This window comes from Hyaena hyaena, unplaced genomic scaffold (assembly GCF_003009895.1).
Source record: "Hyaena hyaena isolate Hyena2069 unplaced genomic scaffold, ASM300989v1 scaffold_667, whole genome shotgun sequence".
Classification (NCBI taxonomy): Eukaryota; Metazoa; Chordata; class Mammalia; order Carnivora; family Hyaenidae; genus Hyaena; species Hyaena hyaena.
The window spans coordinates 845,558-858,070 of NW_024081297.1; positions in this window are offsets into that span (position 1 = coordinate 845,558).

Consider the following 12,513-nt stretch of genomic DNA (forward strand, 5'->3'; position numbering starts at 1 on the left):
GTATGCAAAGCCATTTCAATAAAGCAGTGAACAAAACAGATGTAGATCCTGTTTTCATGGACCTTATAATCTGGAGTTAGGAGGCAGGGAGTGAAAAACAAACATTCAGTGATTATACACTTAACGGTCAAGTTACAATAATCTTTAGTGTTATAAACGGAAAAGACAGGGGCGCCTGGGTGGCTTAGTCGGTTAAGCTTCCGACTTTTGCTTAGGTCATGATCTCACGGTTCATGGGTTCGAGCCCCGCATCGGGCTCTGTGCTGACTGCCAGCTCAGAGCCTGGAGCCTGTTTCAGTCTGTGACTCCCTCTCTCTCTGACCGTCCCCTGCTCACGCTGTCTCTCTCTCTCTCCTAGAAATAAATAAAAATAAAACATTAAAAAAAAAAAAAAGAATAAACGGAAAAGACAGAATGTCATGCAAGCATACCATAGGGTGAGCCAGCCCTGTCTCCGGTTGAGTGAAGGCTTCCCTGGACAGTGACAGTTAAGCTGAGACCTGAAGGATGAGTGGCAGTTAGTGAGGCCGTGGGGGATGGAGGGGAAGGGGGTTGAAGCAGAAGGTGTACCAGGCATAAGGAGATGATCACTGAGAAAAAGCTTGGTGACCTTGGTAATCAAAGAAATGACTTCCATAGCTGGAGTGTAAGGAGTCCCAGAAAGAATGATGCAAAGGGTGCTGGAAAAACAGGCAAACTCCAGGCCATGTGGAGCCTTGCAAGACAAGTTAAAATTTTTGAACTTTAACTTAAGAGTAATGAGAAATGATCAAAGGGCTTTAGGCAAAAAGCAACATTAGATTTGTTCTTTAACAAGTCCAGTTTTGGGGCTCCTGGATGGCTCAGTCAATTGAGAGTGGACTCTTGATTTCAGCTCAGGTCATGATCCCAGGGTTGTGAGATCTAGCCTCACATCTAGTTCTGTGCTGAGTGTGGGGCCTGCTTTAGATTCTCTCTCCCTCTCTCTTTCTCATTCTGCTCCTCTACCCCACTCTCTCTTTCTCTAAAATTTTTTTTAAAAAATGGTTTTAAGTCCAGTTCCAAACTAGGGGAAGTTGGGATCTTTTTAAAAACTTTTCCTTTCTTTTTTTATTTTTGTTTATTTTTAAACAATTTTTTTAATGTTTATTTTTGAGAGAGACACACACAGAGTGCAAGCAGGGGAGGGGCAGAGAGAGAAGGAGACACAGAATCTGAAGTAGGATCCAGGCTCTGAGCTGTTAGCACAGAGCCCCATGTGGGGCTCGAAGCCATAAATGGTGAGATCATGACCTGAGCTGAAGTCAGAAGCTTAAATGACAGAGCCACCCTAGCACTCCTACTATCTTCTTTTAAATAAATGGTTCTTTAGCACCCCTTATACTGCAACCGTGATATAGGCTGTGTGTTTGAAATATAAACTGAAAAGACTTAGACCGGGGCAAGTACCAGCTCCTCCCTTTACTACTTTCAGGATCTAGGACAAGTCACCTCAAAGACTATCTCTGCTCTTGCCTCCTAACATGGTTTCTTCTCTTTCTAAGCAAAAGTTAACCTTCAAATCTTAAAAGTACGTTGAGAACCAGTGTACACATTTCTGGGAAGCTCATTTGTTCATTGTTTTTAATGAACATTAAATGTTTTAATGTTAAACATTTATTAAGCATGTGCCCAGCATCATACTGGGTACTGGGGGTACAGAGGTGGATAAGATAGAGACTTTGTATTTTAAGAACTCATGGTTTGGGGAAAGGTAGGCCAGAAAAATAAGTAAGTAATCACTATGTTGTACACCTGAAACTAGTGTAACATTGTATGTCAACTACACACCAATTTAAATTTTTTTTAATTTTTTTAAGTTTATTTTTTTATTTATTTTGAGAAAGACAGAGAGAGAATGAGCAGGGGAGGGCCAGAGAGAGAGGGAGGCATAATCCCAAGCAGCATAGAGCCCGATAAGCAGCTCAAACTCAGGAATGGTGAGATCATGACCTGAGCTGAAGTCAAGAGTTGGACACTGAACTGACTAAACCACTCAAGCTCCCCAAATTTAAAATATTTTAATGAACTAAAGAGGAATGGAAGAAAAGATATACATACATATGTAGAAAGGAATGACAATAAAGTAGGATCTACTACAAAAAAGCAAGGAGGGAGTTACTCACAGAGCCTAGAGTCAGGGGAAATTTTTAGTAGAGGTGATATACACATAGTATGTGCTTAATATATGTGGAGTAATAATACATGTTGAATGAAAAGTTTGAGTCGAGTCTTTTTTCCCCAACTTTATTGACATATAATTGACATATAACATTGTGTGAGCTTAAGATGTACCACGTGTTGATTCGATGCACTAATATAGTACAAATAATTACCATCATAACATTATTGATCTGAGTCTTAAAAGATGAGGGGAAGCTTACCAGGCACAGTAAGAGGAGTAGTGAATGAACAAGATCACAGATACCATGAAAGTGCAGATTTCTTTATCAGCGGTCAACTGGATAGATTGAAAGGGAGAGATTGTAGGTAGAAGACCAAGTGAAAACCCAGGGCAGTAATCCAGGCAAAAGGTGCAGAGGACTTGGTGTTCACTCAGCAGTAATGGTGGCTCTTTTCTTGGCACTAAGTTTTACTCGGTAGTGCAGAGTATGGCTTGTAAGTATTGATGCATCTCCCCATGAATGCATGTCTGTTCCCCTTCACAAGGGTAGAGACCATGTCATCTATTGAAATCCTTGTAGCACCTAATGCTGTACTCTCTACCCCATGTGCACCCATCAAAAGTTAAGTTGATGGGGCACCTGGGTGGCTCAGTCAGTTAAATGCTAGACTCTTGATTTTGGCTCAGGCTATGATCTCATGGTTTGTGATATCAAGCCGTGTATCAGGCTCTGTGCTGACAGCATGGAGCCTGCTTGGGATTCTCTCTCCCTCTCTCTCTCTGCCCCTTTCTCCCCAACCTTCAAAATAAATAAATAAACTTAAAAAAAAAAAAAAAGGTGGGTTGACAGTTGGATTCACAGAGTTGTGGTGGGAGTGAAGCAGCTGGAACAAGAGAAGTGGGGGAGAACTCCCCATCTGCCCTGCATCATAAGCATTCTTCCCTCATGTAAGAGGCAGTGTCTTAAACTCACAGCCTACTTATTATTTTCCCCCCAAAGCCTGGTAGGTCCTTTCTCTTGTTCAGTTGCATCCATCCACTCTAGCTAGAAACCTCAAGATAATATTGGAAACCAAGATCAAAGCTGGAGGGGGGGCGGGAATCATTTTTCAGGCTTTTAAGAACTATACTTTGAGGCACCTGGGTGGCTCTGTCAACTGAGTGTCCAAATCTTGATTTCAGCTCAGGTGATGATTCCAGGGTTGTAGAATCGAGCCACATGTCAGGCTCCACACTGAGCTTGGAGCCTGCTTGGGATTCTGTCTCTCTCTGCCCCTCTTCCCCACTTGTGCACTCTCTCTAAAATTTAAAAAAAAAAATTTTTTTTTAACGAACTATACTTTTTCCTTCAGGATCTTCAAAGATCTCATTCATACATAGAAAGAAGTCAGTGATCCTAAGATTCAATAATGCCACCTCTCTGAATCTACCTAAAGACACACTCAAACATGTACACAAAGAAGCACATATAAGCATATTCTCTATAAGAGACAAAAAGTGGAAGTTCCCTAAAAGTCAATTGATACAACACATGTGAAATAAACCACATTCTATTCATGACACAAAACACTATACAACACCTAAAATAAGCAAAGTAGATCTATAAGCATTAATACAGAAAGCACTCCAAAGTTGATTAAGTAGAAAGACAATTTGAAGAATGATAGGTCTTATATTATACCATTGGTGTGAAAAATAACCAATGAACCAACAACCTGGAATAGTAATTTATTTTTTATGGCTATATATATATGTACTAAATGCATAAAAAATGATCTGGCAGAATATATACAAAATTGGTAACAGTGATTACCTCTGGGAAGGTGGGATGAGAACCAGGACTGGGAATGATGGTCAAAAAATTTAATGTTTTCTGTATTTAAATATTTTTCACAAGTATGATAGTGCATTTATGATTTAATGAAAGAATTTCTTTAAGGTAAGAAAATCATTAAGGGTATGCAGTACTATTTTTAATAGCGAAAAGTTTGGACTACCTAAATATCCAGCAGTGGAAATATTATTAAATCAGTCGTAGTACAATCCATACGGCAGAATTTAATAAAAACGTTCATTTTATATTCACAGATGTAAAGAAGTTAGTCATTATAGTTCCATTTAAAAGAAACTAAACACTGGGGCACCTGAGTGGCTCAGTCAGTTAAGGATCTGACTTTTGATACCAGCTCAGGTCTCCATGTCAGGGTCATGAGTTCAAGGCCTGTGCTGGGTTTCCACACGTGTTGGGTGTGAAGCCTACCAAGAAAGAAAGAGAGAAAGAGAGAAAGAGAGAAGGAGAGAAGGAGAGAAGGAAGGAAGGAAGGAAGGAAGGAAGGAAGGAAGGAAGGAAGGAAGGAAGGAAGGAAAGGAGAGGGAGGGAGGAAGGGAGGGAGGGAGGGAGGGAGGGAAAGAAAGAAAGAAAGAAAGAAAGAAAGAAAGAAAGAAAGAAAGAAAGAAAGAAAGAAAGAAAGAAAGAAAGAAAGAAAAGAGAGGGTGGAAGGAGGGAGGAAGAGAAAGAGAGAAAGAAAGAAAGAACGAACGAATGAAAGAAAGAAAAGAGGGAGGAAGAGAGAGAAAGAGAGAGAAAGAACAAGAAGGAAGGAAGGAAGGAAGGAAGAGAAAGAAAGAAAGAAAAAAGAGGGAGAGAGGGAGGAAGAGAGAGAGAGAAAGAAAGAAGAAACAAGCGTGAAGAAATGGAACTAGATACTAATTATTACATTCTGCAGTATCCCATTTTTGTTAACAAATGCATATACAAAAGGGTTTGAGATAATTTTTTATAAGAGGTTTATAGTAGTTTCTATGTCAATGGGTCTGGTCATGTTTTCTTTTGCTTCTTTATATCCTAATTTTTCTATAAGGAAAAATTCTATTTTAAAAAATGTAAATGAAATGAGGAAATTAAACTGGGCAAAAGGAGAGAGGAAGAAATGCATAATGATGAATGGGGATAAGAAAGTAGGGAAAAGATGTTTGAGGATTTTTTTTAAAGAGATTTTTATTTTCCATAGTTAAGGGGAAAAATGTTTTTGTTCTCAGAATTTTTCAGTATACTTTCCAAGCCATCAAGTTCCTAAATATAACCAAAGATGATGATTTTACAAGCAAGCCAATATAAACATAGTAGATGTTTATATTTCTACATTAACAACATGGCATTGGAGCTGCAAAAGTTCTTTTGAATTCTTATATTTTATTTTTCTAAAAAAATAAGTCTCCTTTTAAAATATAACACACCCCCACCCCATTGTAGCTTTAAATTTCAAGAAAAGACAGAGCAAGGTAGTATTTAGGACTGAGGACAAAGAGGAGTGGAAGAGCAAGAAAGAGGTGGGAGGTTAGCATTTGGGCAGAAAGAGGAGGAGGACTTTCGCAGAACCTTACCTAAAAGTAGTTTTACCCAGACTTTAATGTGTATTTGGATCATCTAGGGATCTGGTGAAAGTGCAGGTCTGAGATGACTCCCAGGTGAGGTCCATGCTGCTGGCCCATGGACAACTTTGAGCAGCAAGGCCTGAGCGTCATTGAATTTGCTCTTCCACCCCTGTTGATCTGCACTTCACATTGGAAACCTCTGGCCATGATGGCTTCTTTCTTTCTAACCTAACATTATTTTTGTCAGCATGCCAAACAGCAGAAAACTTTCAGAAAGTCATCTTACTGTATACAAGGTACAGGTTAAGGTCTTGTGCATGGAAGTGAGTAAAATGGGAAACAGAAGGGTTGGAATGGGGAGGAGTCCCTGATACACAAATGTTATTTGTTATAAAGGGTGTGGTATTATGGAAAAAGCCCTGCACTGGTTGTCAGAAGAAGTGGTTTCATTAACCAACTGTGTGTCTTTGTGCCAGTCATTTCTCTCTAGTTCTCTGTTCCCTTTTCTGTCAAAAGAATTTATTTACATGGCTTCTAAAATCTTTTGAGCTCTGACAGTTGAGGAGTCAGTCTAGAAAGGAGAGCCTATATCAACAGGAGGGAAGAAAAGAAAGATGTACCTCCATGCACATCGCTGCCAAGGATCCTGTGCATGTGGTATTATAATGGAAGAATTTTCCCCTTGTCTGCCCAGATGTAGAAATGTTGGAGTGAGAGACTGGGAAACTTGCCTAGTATGAAATCCTAGTACCCTGACTTCCTGGTTTTGGCAATTTAGTCTTGGGAATCTGTCCCATGCTCTGTAAAGTAAGACAGACCATGAAAACAGGCCCTCTAAGAACTTCAATGTGGCTCTGGCAGCTTTTAGAGTCGAAGGTCCTGAATCCTTGGGGCACCCTCAGGTGCCTCATTCCCCTACACTGATCAGCAGCCAAATTCTGAAGCCACTTGAGCTCAAAGGCCCAGCCAAATGGCCCTACTGCCTTCCTGTCTGTGAAAGCTTCCAATTCACAGCCTGTAGCCAAATCCAATTTTCATAGCAACTCAACCCCTCCCCCAAGATCACTCTCCAGAACCAATTCTCCCAGTTGCTGTGGACTCTATCTGGGCCTGTAGCAGGGAATGGTGCAGGCCAGATGGTAACACTTCATTCTCTACATTTAAGATAGTCCTACCCTCGAAGTGGGGACCAGCCCCGAGCTTGATAAGCACAGGGAGGGAAAGGGGCCTGCTGTGGTGAGATTAGCCAGACTCTGGAGAAATCTCCCACAGCTCCGCCTCACATCTCAGCAGACCTGCACTCCTCACTTTGTTACTTTCTCACAGGCCTATGGCTATTCTAGCAAAGACTCCTAAGCCATTGATAAACATGCCAGCTTCAGCCAGTTTCCTGCGGCTTCTGGGCAGTCAGCCTCCATCCATGTTCCTGAGACCCCATCCCCAGGAGACCCCCACTCAGGGCATGGCCTCCTGAGGCACCCATTTGGATGCAAGGACCCTGCGGGCTGCAGAAGGAGTTATTTTTCCCTGTAGCCCCAGCCTAGGCTGAATGATGGGGCTGGCTAGTACAAAGACTGCTTTTTATAACATTGGTCCTTGGTATTTTTGGTGTCTGGAGAGAGCTTCCTTTCCTCCCACAGGTAATTAGCAGCATAGGAGCATTTCCATTTCCTCAACAGAAAGTCCATTCCCACCCCTGGGGCCAGGCAGAAGGGGCAGCAGGTGTGGCTAAGTGCTCCCTGAGGTTAACCTCACACTTAAACTCAGAGCCATTCTTGATTAGAAGCAAAGTGAAATGCAGGGTTAGCTTCCATTGGGGCAGGGTCAGCAAGTGGACACAGGTCCCTGGCAAGCCAGGAGATTGTTTTCTAGCCTCTCAGTCAGGTGAGAAAACAGGAGAAGGGGGTGGGGAACCAATGTGTGTTTGACACGTTTGTGAATTGTTCCTATAACAAAGGCTTTTTTTTAAAAAAACAACAGAGTGGAGCTTTATATATTTGAATGAGAAGCACACAGAGGGACCTATTGTCAGAAGGAAAAATTGCATGAGTAATTGTGCATGACTTCAGTCTTCCCAGTTAAACGTTAGGCATGTTAAAGATGATTGTGGACATTCCAGTGTTTTCAGTGTGGGGAAGAGGGAAGGAGGAACTCCTGGGAGGTGAGGAGGCAGGTTGTCTAGCAAGACAGGGGCAACAGGAACCTAAAAAGCTCTTCCTCCACTTTTTCTTACTGGTTCCCATTCTTCCTTTACTTAATTAAGGTACCACCTCCTACAGGAAGCCTTTCTGCACCTACCTCCTACTCTCACCTCCCAATTTGGGTGCTCTTGATATCTACTCTCCTATCATTATTTATGAGACTATGATACTATTGATAGTTTATAGAGCAGTGAACATGGACTGCAAGATCGGATTCCACCACTTCCTAAATGTATAACTTTGGCCAAATACTTCATCTTTCTCTGTCTCAGTTTCCTTGTCTATAAATGGGAGTAATACCTAACTTCTAGGATTGTTATGAGGATTAAACATGTTAATACATATAAGACACATAGAACCGTGCCTGACATATACTATGCACTCAATAAATATTAGCAATTATTATTTTTATTTGTAGCCTCACAGTTTGTAATATATTGTAACACAATTTGTAATATATCATGGAGCAGTGGTTTTTCAACCTTCATATGCATCATAATTGCTTGAGGAACTTAAAAAGTATATGAATGTGGGTTCCATTGGTCTAGGAGTGAAAACTGGTCATGATATTTGGGAAATGTTCCCAAGTAATTTTATTATGCAGCCAAAGTCATAGGTGCTCAATGAATATTTGTCGAATAGATGAAGTAAATGGGATCAGAACAAACCAGTCCAAGTGACTCCCTCCTTAGGAATGTCAAGGCACGATTCTGTCTCCTTCAGAAAGTTTGCTATTCCCGAGGCAGGCTTCCAGAGAATAATATGACAATGAATGAAATGGAATACATGAAAGTACATACTTCTAGTCATCTCAGCATATCATTCTAATAAAGAAATAGAAAACTGATAAGCTAAAGCTAATATTAGAGATCAATAGGTATTTCCTATTTTGCTGTCTTCTGTTTATGCAGACCTACTGCTCAGAGAGTTGCCATAACAACTCCAGCCAGAGATGAACTTTGACCTTTCCTTTTACTCCAGCTTTACTTTTGACTTGCAACCAAGTCTTTAATTCAGTGGACATAATAAAAAATTCAAAGACCTCAAATAAAGCATTTCTACCACTATAATGCACAGCTGCAATATGTTGCTATCATGATATATTGTAATTAGTTGCTTTATCTAGTTGGTTTACAAATTTAAACTGACTGCTGCTTGTAAAACATGAGGTCAGACACCTTCACAATAGCCAATAGAAAACTTATAAGCTAATGCTGATATTAGAGATCGATAGGTATTTCCTATTATGCTGTAGGGCCCTTCCTGTCAAGACATGTATATATTAATGGGGGAGAATAAAGATAAACATACTGAAAACTAGAGACAAAAAAATCTAACAAACATTTAGATAGTATGTAGCAGTATAAACTGGCCTTGGAGTCAGATTTAGGTCTACTTCTTATCAGCTGTCTGACTTCAATTAATTTAGTTAATCTTCCTGAATTTCACCTTCCTCCTTGATCAAATGTGGATTCTGATGCCTACATCCAAGGATTGTTGTGAGGCTTCAGAGCGATAAGATACATAAGTATCTGGCACTTTCATTAAATGAAATTATTTTAATGAACAAAGAGCTGTGTTTCAACACCTTTGTTGTTAGCAATTTCATTATCAGGAGGAGAGATCATGTGGAACAGTAAGAGGCAAATCAAAATGGAGAATAAAGAACTAAGTATGAACATATACCCACCCTCCCACCATGAATCAAAAGATAGCTTTTAAAATCAGTAAGTCGCCACCAGCACCAGCAAATAAAAGAGGAGGCAAAAACTATGATAAAAATCTGGCTAGAAAGCAGTTAGGATCAGTCTGATAGAGAACTCGGGACAAAGTGTTAACATAGTCCAAAACTCTCTTAAGGTAAATTTCTTTGAAGGTAGGGACAAGAGAATCTCTCAGCTCATAGAAAGCAAATAGAAAGAATAGGGGTGTTGTGAAGCACTAGTTGGGGTTATTCATCTTTAAACTGGCCTGTGAATAACAGACCTCTCTCCTCTTCCCTCAACTTCAGGGAGCTGTAGGTAAGGGATAGGGGTCAGGAGGGTAAGATAAAACACAAAGCTTCACTCTAAGAAAGGAAGTCCCCTGTCTGGGGAGGGCATCGGCTGGTGTATAAAGTGTCTGTGAGAAAAGCAGGGCTTGAAGTGACCCTTTCCAATTTCCACAGACATAGAGAGAGGAAAAAGGCAAAGCTGTTTCTGCCTAGCCTGTCAACTGGGGCTTCATCTGAGTAAAGGCCTCTTTATTTTGGCATCTGAAGATGGGTAAAGGACCAAGTGGGGAGGAGGGTTGTCCCCAAGCCTGCCTCTCTGCCTGCTTTGAGCACCTTTACTGGGAAGTCTGCAGTCAAAATGTCCTGCTCACAGGGTCCCAAGTAACCCTCCACTCACCAAAGGGGAGTGGGTGAGTGGAGGGCAAATGAACAGCTCAAAACCGGAGTGAAAACTTAAACAAAATGCCTGCTAATTAACTAATCCTTCAAACATAAATATGACAAAAAACCAAGGATCACCAGATATTTGAGGAAATTCAACAGCTCTAAAAGAAAGGATTAAGATAAATGAACTGAAAATCGACCCCAGAGAAAAGACAGATAAAGGAACAGAAAAGAGCATTTGAAAAATTCTAAATAGTGTCATCCTTCAAAAAAATCCCTGCAGATATTGCGGCAGGGTCTATGCAAAAGGAACAGACAACAAACAAACAGGAAATGAAGAATTATGATAGTAAAATTTTAAAAGCAATAGATGAGACGAATAATAAAATGGATATGGCAAAAACTGGGGTTGTTATCGAGAAGTTAAGTGTGAGGAGACCTCCCTGAATATGCAGAAACTATCAAGAATGGAAAATTTGAGAGAAAAAATAAGAGACTTTACTATGGGCTGAATTGTGTTCCCCTCAAATTCATATGTTGAAACCCCAAACTCAGTGTGACTGTATCTGGAGATAGTCCCTGTGAGGAGGCGATAAAGGTTAAATGAGGTCAATTCAATAATTCAATAGGGATGGTGACCTTATACAAAGAGAAGGAGACACCAGAGCTATCTCTCTGCCATGTGAGGACACAGCAAGGACACAGCCAGAAGGCAGCTGTCTGCAAGCCAGGAAGAAAGCCCTCACTGGAAACCGAATTGGCCAGCACCTTAATCTTAGCCTCCAAAGCTGTGAGAAAATAAATTTCTGTTGTGTAAGCCAATATAAGGTATGTGGTTATGACAGCCCAAGCAGAGTAATCCAGAGACAAAGCACTGATTCAGAAGTGCCTCCTTTCATTCAGGAGAAGTGCCAGGAAGGAACCAAGAATTGGTGGGGAAGAGATCCACAAAGAAATAATAAAAGAAAATTTCCCCAATCCAAAGAAAGGCTCAAGACTTCATAGGGCCTCCTAAGTGTCAGACAAGGAACATTTTAAAAGATGCTTGCTTAAATAAATACTAGGGATGTTTCAGAGCCAAAAGAACAAAGAGAAAACTAAAAGTTTTCAGAGAAGAAAAACAGGTTACCTACAAGGGACAAAAATAAATTGGCTTTCAGACCTCTGAAAGGTCACTCTGAATGCTGGGCAGCAATAAAGTAGTAACTTCAAACTCTGAAAGAAAATAATTTTGACCCAGAATTAGGTACCATGCTTAGCTGGCCAAACTAGCTTTCAAATAAGGGAGCAAAATAAGACCTTTTTTTTTTTTTTACCTTCCAGGTTGTCAAAAATGAGTAAACTTAATGAAATCCAGCACTAGCAAAGTTTTAGGGAAAATGGCCCTCTCACACTCCACGGGTGTGTCAACTGATACAGCTACTTTTGACAGAGTAACTTGGAAATACATATCAAAACTTTTCTTTTCCAGCTATGTAACCTGGAGAAAAGCTTGTACAAATGGACAACAGGCTTGTACGCACCATGAGGTCATTAGTACAGATTCTGGAGTGGGAGTGCTATGGTTCAAATCCCGCTCAGCCACTTATTAGTTATAGGACTTTGGGTGAGATTATTTTAGTGCCTCTCCAGTGAAATGGGGATGATAATATGTAGTTCCTACTTCATAGGGTTTGTTCTGAGAATTGAGTTACTTACATGCAGTGCCTAGAACAGATCTTTGTACAGACTAAGTGTTTGATAAATGAGTATTACTATTAAGTATCATATATATAGATATTAGTGTCATCTAAGGACATTAGACAGTAGATTGGTTCCAATTTCATACCACTGGAAATTAAGTGATGCTATGGTGTTTGATGTGGCACAATATTGAAGGACCTAATATCTATCAAGAGGAGGATAGTACAACCATACTATGGGATACTATGCAATTGTGAATAAAAATGTGGCAGAATTATACTAATTCTATGTGCTTTCATGGAAAGATCCCGAAGACATATTGCTAAATGAAGGTGAGGGAGAAAATGGAAACTGTAGAATAATATACATAGATTATCGAATTTAAAAATACATGAACGAACATAGAGCGCCTGGGTGACTCAGTCAGTTGAGTGTCCAACTCTTGGTTTTGGCTCAGGTCATGATCCCAGAGTCAGGAGATTGAATCCTGCATTGGGCTGTGCACTGAGCACGGAACCTGCTTGGGATTCGCTCTCTCTCTTCCTCTGCCTCTCTCCCCTACTCTCTCTCTCTCTAACAAACAAACAGATAAATAAATAAAACACATGAATATACATATGGACATAGAAACAGTGGCCCACCACAGTGGGGCAAAGAAGGGGGAGCTGCCTGTTCTGAGTGTAGGCAATAAAGAGATAGATCAGCTGAGGATAATATTTTTGTTATTTTTTTTT